This window comes from Pinus tabuliformis, chromosome 9, assembly GCF_031772625.1.
Source record: "Pinus tabuliformis cultivar Carrire ecotype Pingquan chromosome 9, CPIR1, whole genome shotgun sequence".
NCBI lineage: Eukaryota > Viridiplantae > Streptophyta > Pinopsida > Pinales > Pinaceae > Pinus > Pinus tabuliformis.
Window position 1 is genome coordinate 1,758,187,494 of NC_142307.1, and position 8,726 is coordinate 1,758,196,219.

An 8,726-nucleotide genomic window follows, 5' to 3' on the forward strand; every position below is an offset into this window, starting at 1 on the left:
TTAAGATCAGTGATTTAGGACTCGTCAAACCCTAAAATCAGGTGTTTCATGCCCTAAACAAATCAACCCTTTGAATGCCTCCTTCCCAGACAGTTTCATGACTTGAAGACATCCAGAAATTGCCTCTAGAGGGACCAGTGCAGGTAAGCCCTTATGAAGGTGCGCTACAGAGTAGTTAAGTGCACTGCCAGGGTGCTCTACAGAGCACTTAGGCTTCCTTTCACCTACGCTGGGCGAGAATGAGCGAAATTCACATAGGGTTTGGGGAATATTCTTATCTTGTGGAGTCATCTAGAAGTTTCCCTGTCTTATCAACTCCTATGATCTCAAAAATGGATGAGGAATGAGTTAAGCATCATCCTATCCTCTCATCCCTTCCTGCATGGAACTAATTCTAAGTATGGAAGGCCATTCAATGTCACCATTAATTACAAAACCTCCTTCATCTTCCTATAAATTGACCACTCATCTAAGTGATAAAGTGTTGGATTATGTTGAATTGTAAGGAGATAATGTTGCTATGAGACCTGACTTTGGAGCAACTTTTGTGATGCTACAAGTTTGTCTTGCTTTGATGTGATGTGGATGGGATCCAAGCTCAAGGAATGACTCTGAATCGAACACTCATGTTGTAATTCCTTCTTCTACGTAAATAAAGTGTTTGACCCTTTTTCCATATGTTGTGTTCTTTCATAATGCTTATATGTATGATTTTCTTCTGAGTCCTTTCATTTATGTTCAATGGATCGTATGCTTTGATTAGTTTTTGTCTTCTGTTGTGTTTACAGGGTACTTCTCAAGCGGATTAATTATGGGAAGGAGCGACGGAATCGATACAAGGGAGACGAGTGGAAAGAGAGACTACATGTAGGACTTCTATCCTCTCTTCTTATCTATTGTTCCTAGGGAAAGTTGAAAACACTTTAAATTGGTGTTCTAGGCACAACTGCTTGTATAATGAATTAGTGTTTATCCGTAGATGCTAAATTCTCCAAAACTAATTGGCAACTCCACTAGGGAAGAATCCTCTTTCCTAGTAGCTTCCACCTCCTAAGACGTCCTTGTAGAATCTATTTGTGTTCATAGATTGTAATTTAGCTGTTTACATTGAAAAATTGGTCAAAACTGTGTCAAGTTGCCTCTTGAAATGACTTACTGTCACCAGCGCAGGCTTGTGAGGGACATAGTGCGCCGTAGAGCATCCCTGGCTTAGGGACAATTCTCTGAAGCGCACTGTCTCCCACTCTGGGCTGCGTTGATCCTCTTAGGATTAGTTTCCCACCTTTGGAAAGATTTTTTTCCAAGTTTTCTCTATTTGATTGTTTGCTGATTGATCAATGAATGTGATGTTTGTGAAAATGAGTGTTTATCTCTTGGTCTAGCCTGACTTTGATTGGATTGATTAATGTTTCTTCATGTTTTCTTTGTCATTATCAATCAACAGTGAAAGTTAGAATATAATTGACTAATATTCATTCGAAATAAAGTGTCATGCAGTCTTCTCTTCCTTCGAATCTGAACTGTTGTAAAAGTCTTTCTTCATATGAAAGATTGATTGATTGCATGTGCATATTTCCTTTTTGTTCATATTCACATTAAAGGAGTTGAAAAGAAATACATGCATGTTGCATTGAAAAAGTTTTTGTGTGCTGATAGGAATAGTGTAGGGAAATTTCATTTAGATTGTTCTCTTTGCTCTTTGATCAAAAGAAATATGATTACTCTATCTCTAAGTAGCTAGGATTTTCATCGCTAAATTGAATGGAAAGAATGCTTATCATGATAGTTGCTTATTTACCCATCAAACTTGTGATTTCAGTAAATTCTTAATAAATTTTAGAAAAATTAAACAAAAAAACTTACCAAAAAATGGCCAACACTAAAACCTAATCATAGTTTGATACTCTAAAAAGCAATCTGAGAAAGCAAACATTGTAGATTTGATTAGAATATTATGAATATCATTATTATGTTCTCTATCTCTTGATAGAAAAGCAGTGCGGTTTGTTTGGTTGTGTTATATGGAAACGACAGAAAACAGAAAAGGAGCGTATTCTCATTAGCTTAATATTATATATATTGTGGAAACGAGAAAGAAACAGCAGAGGCATCATGTGGGTGGATCAATACTAAATGCAGAAGCCACTTGCATTAGAATCTGGAAGCCCTGTCGTTTACGGCCGTAGTAGCTCTTTATTTATGACCGCTGGAACACTATCCCGCAAATATACACTATCCCGTAAACGAGAAAGAAACAAAGAGGCATCATGTTGGTAGATCAATATTAAATGCAGAAGCCACTTGGATTAGAATCTGGAAGCCCTGTCGTTTACGAACCGTAGCAGCTCTTTATTTATGAGCGCTGGAACGCTCTCCCGCAAATATACACTATCCCGCAAACGAGAAAGAAACAAAGAGAGGCATCATGTTGGTGGATCAATATTAAATGCAGAAGCCACTTGGATTAGAATCTGGAAGCCCTGTCGTTTACGGCCCGTAGCACCTCTTTATTTATGAGCGCTGGAATACTATCCCGCAAATATACACTATCCCGCAAACGAGAAAGAAACAAAGAGGCATCATGTTGGTCGATCAATATTAAATGCAGAAGCCACTTGGATTAGAATCTGGAAGCCCTGTCGTTTACGGCCCGTAACAGCTCTTTATTTATGAGCGATGGAACACTATCCCGCAAATATACACTGCTAGCTGCTCCATTTGTTTTTTTAGGCTGCTGTTCATCCCATTACTCTTCCATGGGTGCTGCGTTTTTATTTCCAGTCATGGCCGCCATGGTCCTCATCGTCTCCCTGCGGGCTACTGCGCGTGAAAGTACCATGAATATGGTGTTCTACATGCACGACAATTTGAGGGGACCGAACCTGACGTCGTTTTCGGTGGCGGGATTAAAAGGCTCTTCTTCAAACTCGGGCAAGTTCGGAACCGTCATAGTTATGAGCGATGTCATAACCAGAGGACCAAGCTCCGAATCCGGCTCTGGCAATGTTGTGGGCCGAGCGCAAGGAACATACGTGAATACAAATCTGGTTACTGGGCTTGATTTCTTCATGGCTTTCACGCTCATCTTTCGGAATTTGAAGTACAAAGGCAGCACTCTCGAGTTTTAGGGAACCGACAGGTTTGATCAGCCGCAGAGTGAGTATGCAGTTGTTGGAGGAACGGGCAGGTTCAGATTTGCTCGTGGGTATGCGGTTGTAACCACGGAATCCAGTTCCGGGCCCAATGCTGTTCTCAAATTCAACACCACCTTTCTTCTCCGGTAGTATTCAAAGCGTTGTGAAAAAAGTTGTTGTGAAACGAAATAACGTCGTTGTATTATTAATAAAGGCGTTTATAAGTCAATATTTTGACTTCTTATGAAAGGATGATCCAATAATACATTACTATTTGGTTCTCTGGTTTATAATTATTTTTATTCCTTTGTCATTATTATATTTTTTCATTATTATTTAAGTAAGTCATGTGTCTTTAAAATAACAATAAAATTATGAGAAGACTGAAAAATAAAATAAAATAAAATGTATTTTTTTATATGTTCTGAAGTTTTAAATCTGAGTTTAGAGTATATTTTAAAATTGTTTTTGTTTCAATAAAGATTTTTTTCCCTCGAACGAGGTTAATGGCCCAAGATCTAGAGACACTTGGTAAGAGTGAAAAACTTACCCCTTACACATCTCCAATAGATAGTTAACATGGTTTTCTTCAAATAACAATGATGAGTCAAGTTGTATTAATAGCCAATGATGATTGTCCCTAGTGTTAATTTGACAACTAGTTTATAATAGGTTTTCCTATTGTTTAAAAAATAAAGCCTTGATCTAGAGACACTTGGTAAGAGTGAAAAACTTACCCCTTACACATCTCCAATGGATAGTTAACATGGTTTTCCTCAAATAACAATTTGGATAGTTAACATGGTTTTCCTCAAATAACAATGATGAGTCAACTTGTATTAATAGCCAATGATGATTGTCCCAAGTGTTAGTTTGACAACTAGCTTATAATAGGTTTTCCTATTGTTTAAAAGATAAAGCCTTACACCATATAGAAGTAGAACATGGGCAACCAAAGTGGAAAATACATGCCGACCCATTCTTTTGAAAAAAAATTATATATATATAAATCTATTAAATAAATAAATTCTAAAAACTAAGGAAAAGAATTAAATTCATATTTTTATACATGATGAATATTAAAAAAGTAATATCATTAATAAACTAAAGAAAAAATATTATGATTTGTTTTCAAATAATATATTCTCTACTTATTCAAGTCTCTCTAGTACAACGAGTTGAGAATGAACCTGGTTAGCAAGACAACCCAAGATCAAATTTCAGTAGGGGTGGTTGTGCCCTATGCTAGGGGAGGAGACGTGGTAAAAAAATTAGTCAATTTAGGATTGGTGTGGCCCAAACCGAGTGCGATCCTTTAATGAAAGCTCCTCAAACCATATGTCAAGCCAGAATGATCATAAACAACTCACAAACAAAAAAATATATTCTCTACCTATAATATATGTTTCTCTTAAAAATAAAAAATAATAAATAACTATAAATATTAAAAAAAATGTTTGTTAACCATAATCTAATTTCAAACCTGAAATTTAAAATATTATATGAAAAACTCTGAAAGTGTAAATATTATATGAAAAAGTGAAAAAAAAAGTAAAGATATTTCCACCAATAATATATCCTATTTTAAAATTGTGTTCGAAAAAAAAACATGTGAAATACAGTTCACTTGTGACAACATGGGGAATCACATGGATAGGAAATTCTAAACACACATAAAATAATTAAAAACAAATCTGGTCACAGGAATTGATTTATTGGAGACCGATCAGTCCTAGTGTGAGTATGCGGTGGTTGGAGTAACGAGGAAATTCAGATTTGCTCGTGGGTATGCCGTTGTTACCACGGAATCCACTGCCGGATTTGATACTGTTTTCAAATTCAACACCATCTTCCTTCTCCTGTAATAGTCGAAGCGCGGTGGAAAATGTGAAAGTCACTATATCATAACTCAATATTTTGGCTTTTCATAAAACGATGATCCAATAAAAACTTATTATTATGTTCTTGAAGTTTTTAATTTTATTTTTACTTTTTATTATTAATAAATTCAAACATATAAATATAACTAATAAACATTGTTTAGGAATTGATATTTATCACAAGCTCAACTGGAACTATAGCATTGAGAAAAGCATTAATGGGGATGGAAAGTTTATTTTGTTCTTGAAATTGTAAAACAACAAACCTGATAATGTGGGATAGAAATAAGTTTCTCTTTGAAACTTTAGTCACTCCAGTTCTCTTATATGGATATGAGGTTTGAGGTTGTAGCATCTCTAGAGAATCCTCGAGAAAGAGAAAGATTGAGCAAATCCAGAAGCATTTTATAACCTATAAACTCAAAATTAAAAGCAACACACCCTATCCTATTCTCCTTATAGAAGTGTGTCTTTCCCCTATCTAGAGCCTAGCTATGACTAGGTTTTTGTTGTACAAGCACAAACTCAATAACATAGGAGACCATAGACTTCCCAAACTAGCTTGAAATTCCAACCAAAACCACCTAAGGCTAAAATGAAGTTGGTATAAAGACACGAGGGCCTGGTTAAACCATTGGGAGATCGACAAGAATGTTGCATTGCAAAACATTAATAACATAAAAAATATTGTTACTTCTAAGTTCAAAGAAAAAATGTGGTGTGAGAAAGATTTAGCAGCTAAAAGAAAATTAAGATATTATAAGGAGGTCATCAACCCCACCCTAGAAGATCAAAAGTATCTCTCTGTTTTAACTAGTTCAAAAAAGAAAATTAATATAGCCAAGATTAGAACGAACTCTCATGAGCTCCATAGTGAAATGAGTCATTGGGAAGTTCCTAAAACACCATGGGTGGAAAGGTTCTACCATCTCTGTGAGAATACAGACATCGAGGATGAAAATCACTTTCTCTTAGAGTGCCTCGCGTACAACCACATTAGATCTCAGTTTCAAAATCTTTGTTGCAATATTGACCTTCCTAACCTTTTACGTTGTCAAAATTATAGTGAGCTCGGGGGGCTTCTCTCCAATCTTTTTGAGCATAGTAATAAAATCTTAAATCAAACTAAATAATTCGTTTCTTTAGATCCAATAGACCAAAGTTTGGTATCAGTGGACGTTAACCATCCTCATCATCATCATCATAACTATTTTCAACTTAGATTTTATCCCTTATTCTATCACTAAAATTATTGATTAAGGAAATCCAAGAACAAGCGACAGAGCATGGTACTATTTCTTAAAATGGTTTTTCAAATAATTCTCAACCATGAATTCATTTCTTTTTGTAGACATGGTAGATCTCCATGTATTAACTATTTTCAGAAGTTTTTTACATCCATATTCTCTGGGTAGCCACGTGCCCGAAGGAAACCAGGTGACCACCGGTTAGTGTTAAAACCATTCCAAAATTTGAATAAGTTCATGATAATCCATCCACTGTTTCTATGTTGGTTGTCTCTACTATTATCGCTAAAGATCAAAACATACATGTTTATTTCCTTCATCATATTCAAAATTCAGAAAACAAAACTATCTAGATCTCTAGATTAATCCTCATCAGAGGATGTTATCGGAGCTGGTACCTTTGCACTGAGGCCTGGCATCTCGCATCTCTGTTCCAGCTACCACTTTATCGCTGTCAGGGTCTGTTCAATTCTTCCTAGGGAGAGATTGTTCCGGTAAGTCTGTATCTGTATGGTCACAATTTCCTTGAGAAGTTCCGCACGGATCGGGTTCTTCTCCTTTATACTTTCCTGTTTGTCAAATACTTCTCCTTCCATGTGTTTGTGGTGGAGAGTCATGGCCCGAGCCACGACGTGTTTCATGATCCAGTATTGTTGTAGGGTCTTTTTGAACAACGATTGTCTTCCATTTGTTGTCCCAGGGTCCTGCAACATTCCTTCCCATTCTTCCATGGGTATGTCTTTGTATCTATGGTTGTCTCTTTGATCTTGCTCCCAGCTGTAAATCTGGTCCCTAACTTCCTTAGGATTTCCTTCCATGTATAAGTCAATGATCGTCTTCATGCGATCTCCGTTGGGCTTCCTGCCCCTCTTCTTTCCTTGGCTGTTGTTTCCTTCTTCTTTCTTTACTGTCCTCTTGCTTCTCCTAAGAGCCATTCTTCTTTTAGCTTGGCCTTTAACACATTTTCCCTTTTACTCTTTGTCTTGTTTCACGGTCTTGCCCTGTTCTGTTGCAAGACCTATCATAGAATCAACATAGATGTTGTCCATATCATTTATGTTTACATTATTTTTCATGGGTCCCCCCCCCAACCTCTGTTTTCCCATCCTCTAGTTTCCCATTCTATGGGTTTCCGGCCTCTGGCTTCCCATCCTACTGAGTTTGGCTTTGTCTTTGATAATTCTCCAGGTCATGGGGTAATAGTGGTTACTTTGCTTTTCCCAGCCCATGCAGGATCCCACTCCTACTTGTTTTGCCTCTTCTCACCCGAGGGCTCGCCCATGGTGCGAATTAGGCTACTGATGCCTCCCCTTAGCTTGGTTTTCTCAGGTTTGACGCAGCGTTTCTACTAGCTGAGCTTTCTACCCTTCCCCTAGGGTGCAATCCATCCCCCAAGGGTTCTGGTCTTTCCTTTCCCAGCTTCCCTCATCCAGGGCTACAGGAATTCTTCTTTTCCCTCGAATGAAGTATGCTAGGACCTCTATTCTAAGGTGGGGTCTGGTAGTATTTGGATCAGACAGGCCCTTGTTCTCATACTGATTGCCATCTCTCCTAAATTTCTCTCTGTCTCGAACAGCCGGGAACTCTTCAGGATGCTTTCCTTTCAAACCTCTGAGATTGCTATTATAATTGAATTGATAATACCAGGTATGCTTACCATACTACATTCCTAACGTACTTCTCAAAAAAACTACGCTATCAGAGTTTAAGGCTAGAGATATCACATACCCTCTTACCGAGCTTCATCTTGCTTCCTCCTTCTACTTCTTCTCGCTGCCTGCTCTTCCTTTCTCGTCACCTTTCTTCTTTCTCATCTACATGCATATTACCTCTTTCCCCTTTTCATTAGACTTTATTCATTTTTCATTCCCTCCTCTTATCTTTACCGCCAGCTATCCTGTTTTTTCCTTGGCACGCCTCCCTTCCCTCCTACCTTGGGATGTTTCCCTCTTGTCCTGTCCACCATCCTGCATTAACTTCTTTCCTCTCCTGGTTTCTCTTGTCATCGGGTCACTGACTCTGCCTTTCCAACTATCGTTATTTCACTGCCAATCCTTGATTTTGTTGTTCTTTCCTCTCCTCTACCATTCATTTCTATCTCTACCCCTGTACTCTCGGGGATTTTCCTTCCTCTGCCCTCTTCCATCATCCTAGCAAACATCGATCTTACCCTATCCTACTCCATCTCTGTCTTATACTGTTCCTACTGCATCTGTCCTTTTCCCTCTTCGCTCCAATCTTTTCTGTGTGAATTCTCTAGATGGTCGCTCTTAATCCTGTCTTCTTTTATCAATTCGATCAATTGCTCCATATCCTCTTTTTGGTGGAGTTCTTCCGTGCTTACATCCAGTCGCCGGTCACCTTTCCTACATCCCTAGTTCGCAAGGAAATTTGCAGGAGCATTTCCTTTTCGTCTCACATGGGAAGGTATTATGTAGGCTATCCTTCTCAACTGTTGGCTTATT

The 8,726-nt window shown here is 37.8% G+C and overlaps 1 pseudogene; it reads left to right on the forward strand.

The window, feature by feature from the left end:
• The first annotated feature begins 2,756 nt into the window (after nt 1-2,756).
• Nucleotides 2,757-3,298, forward strand: LOC149155791 (dirigent protein 11-like; annotated as a pseudogene).
• Nucleotides 3,299-8,726: the final 5,428 nt, after the last annotated feature.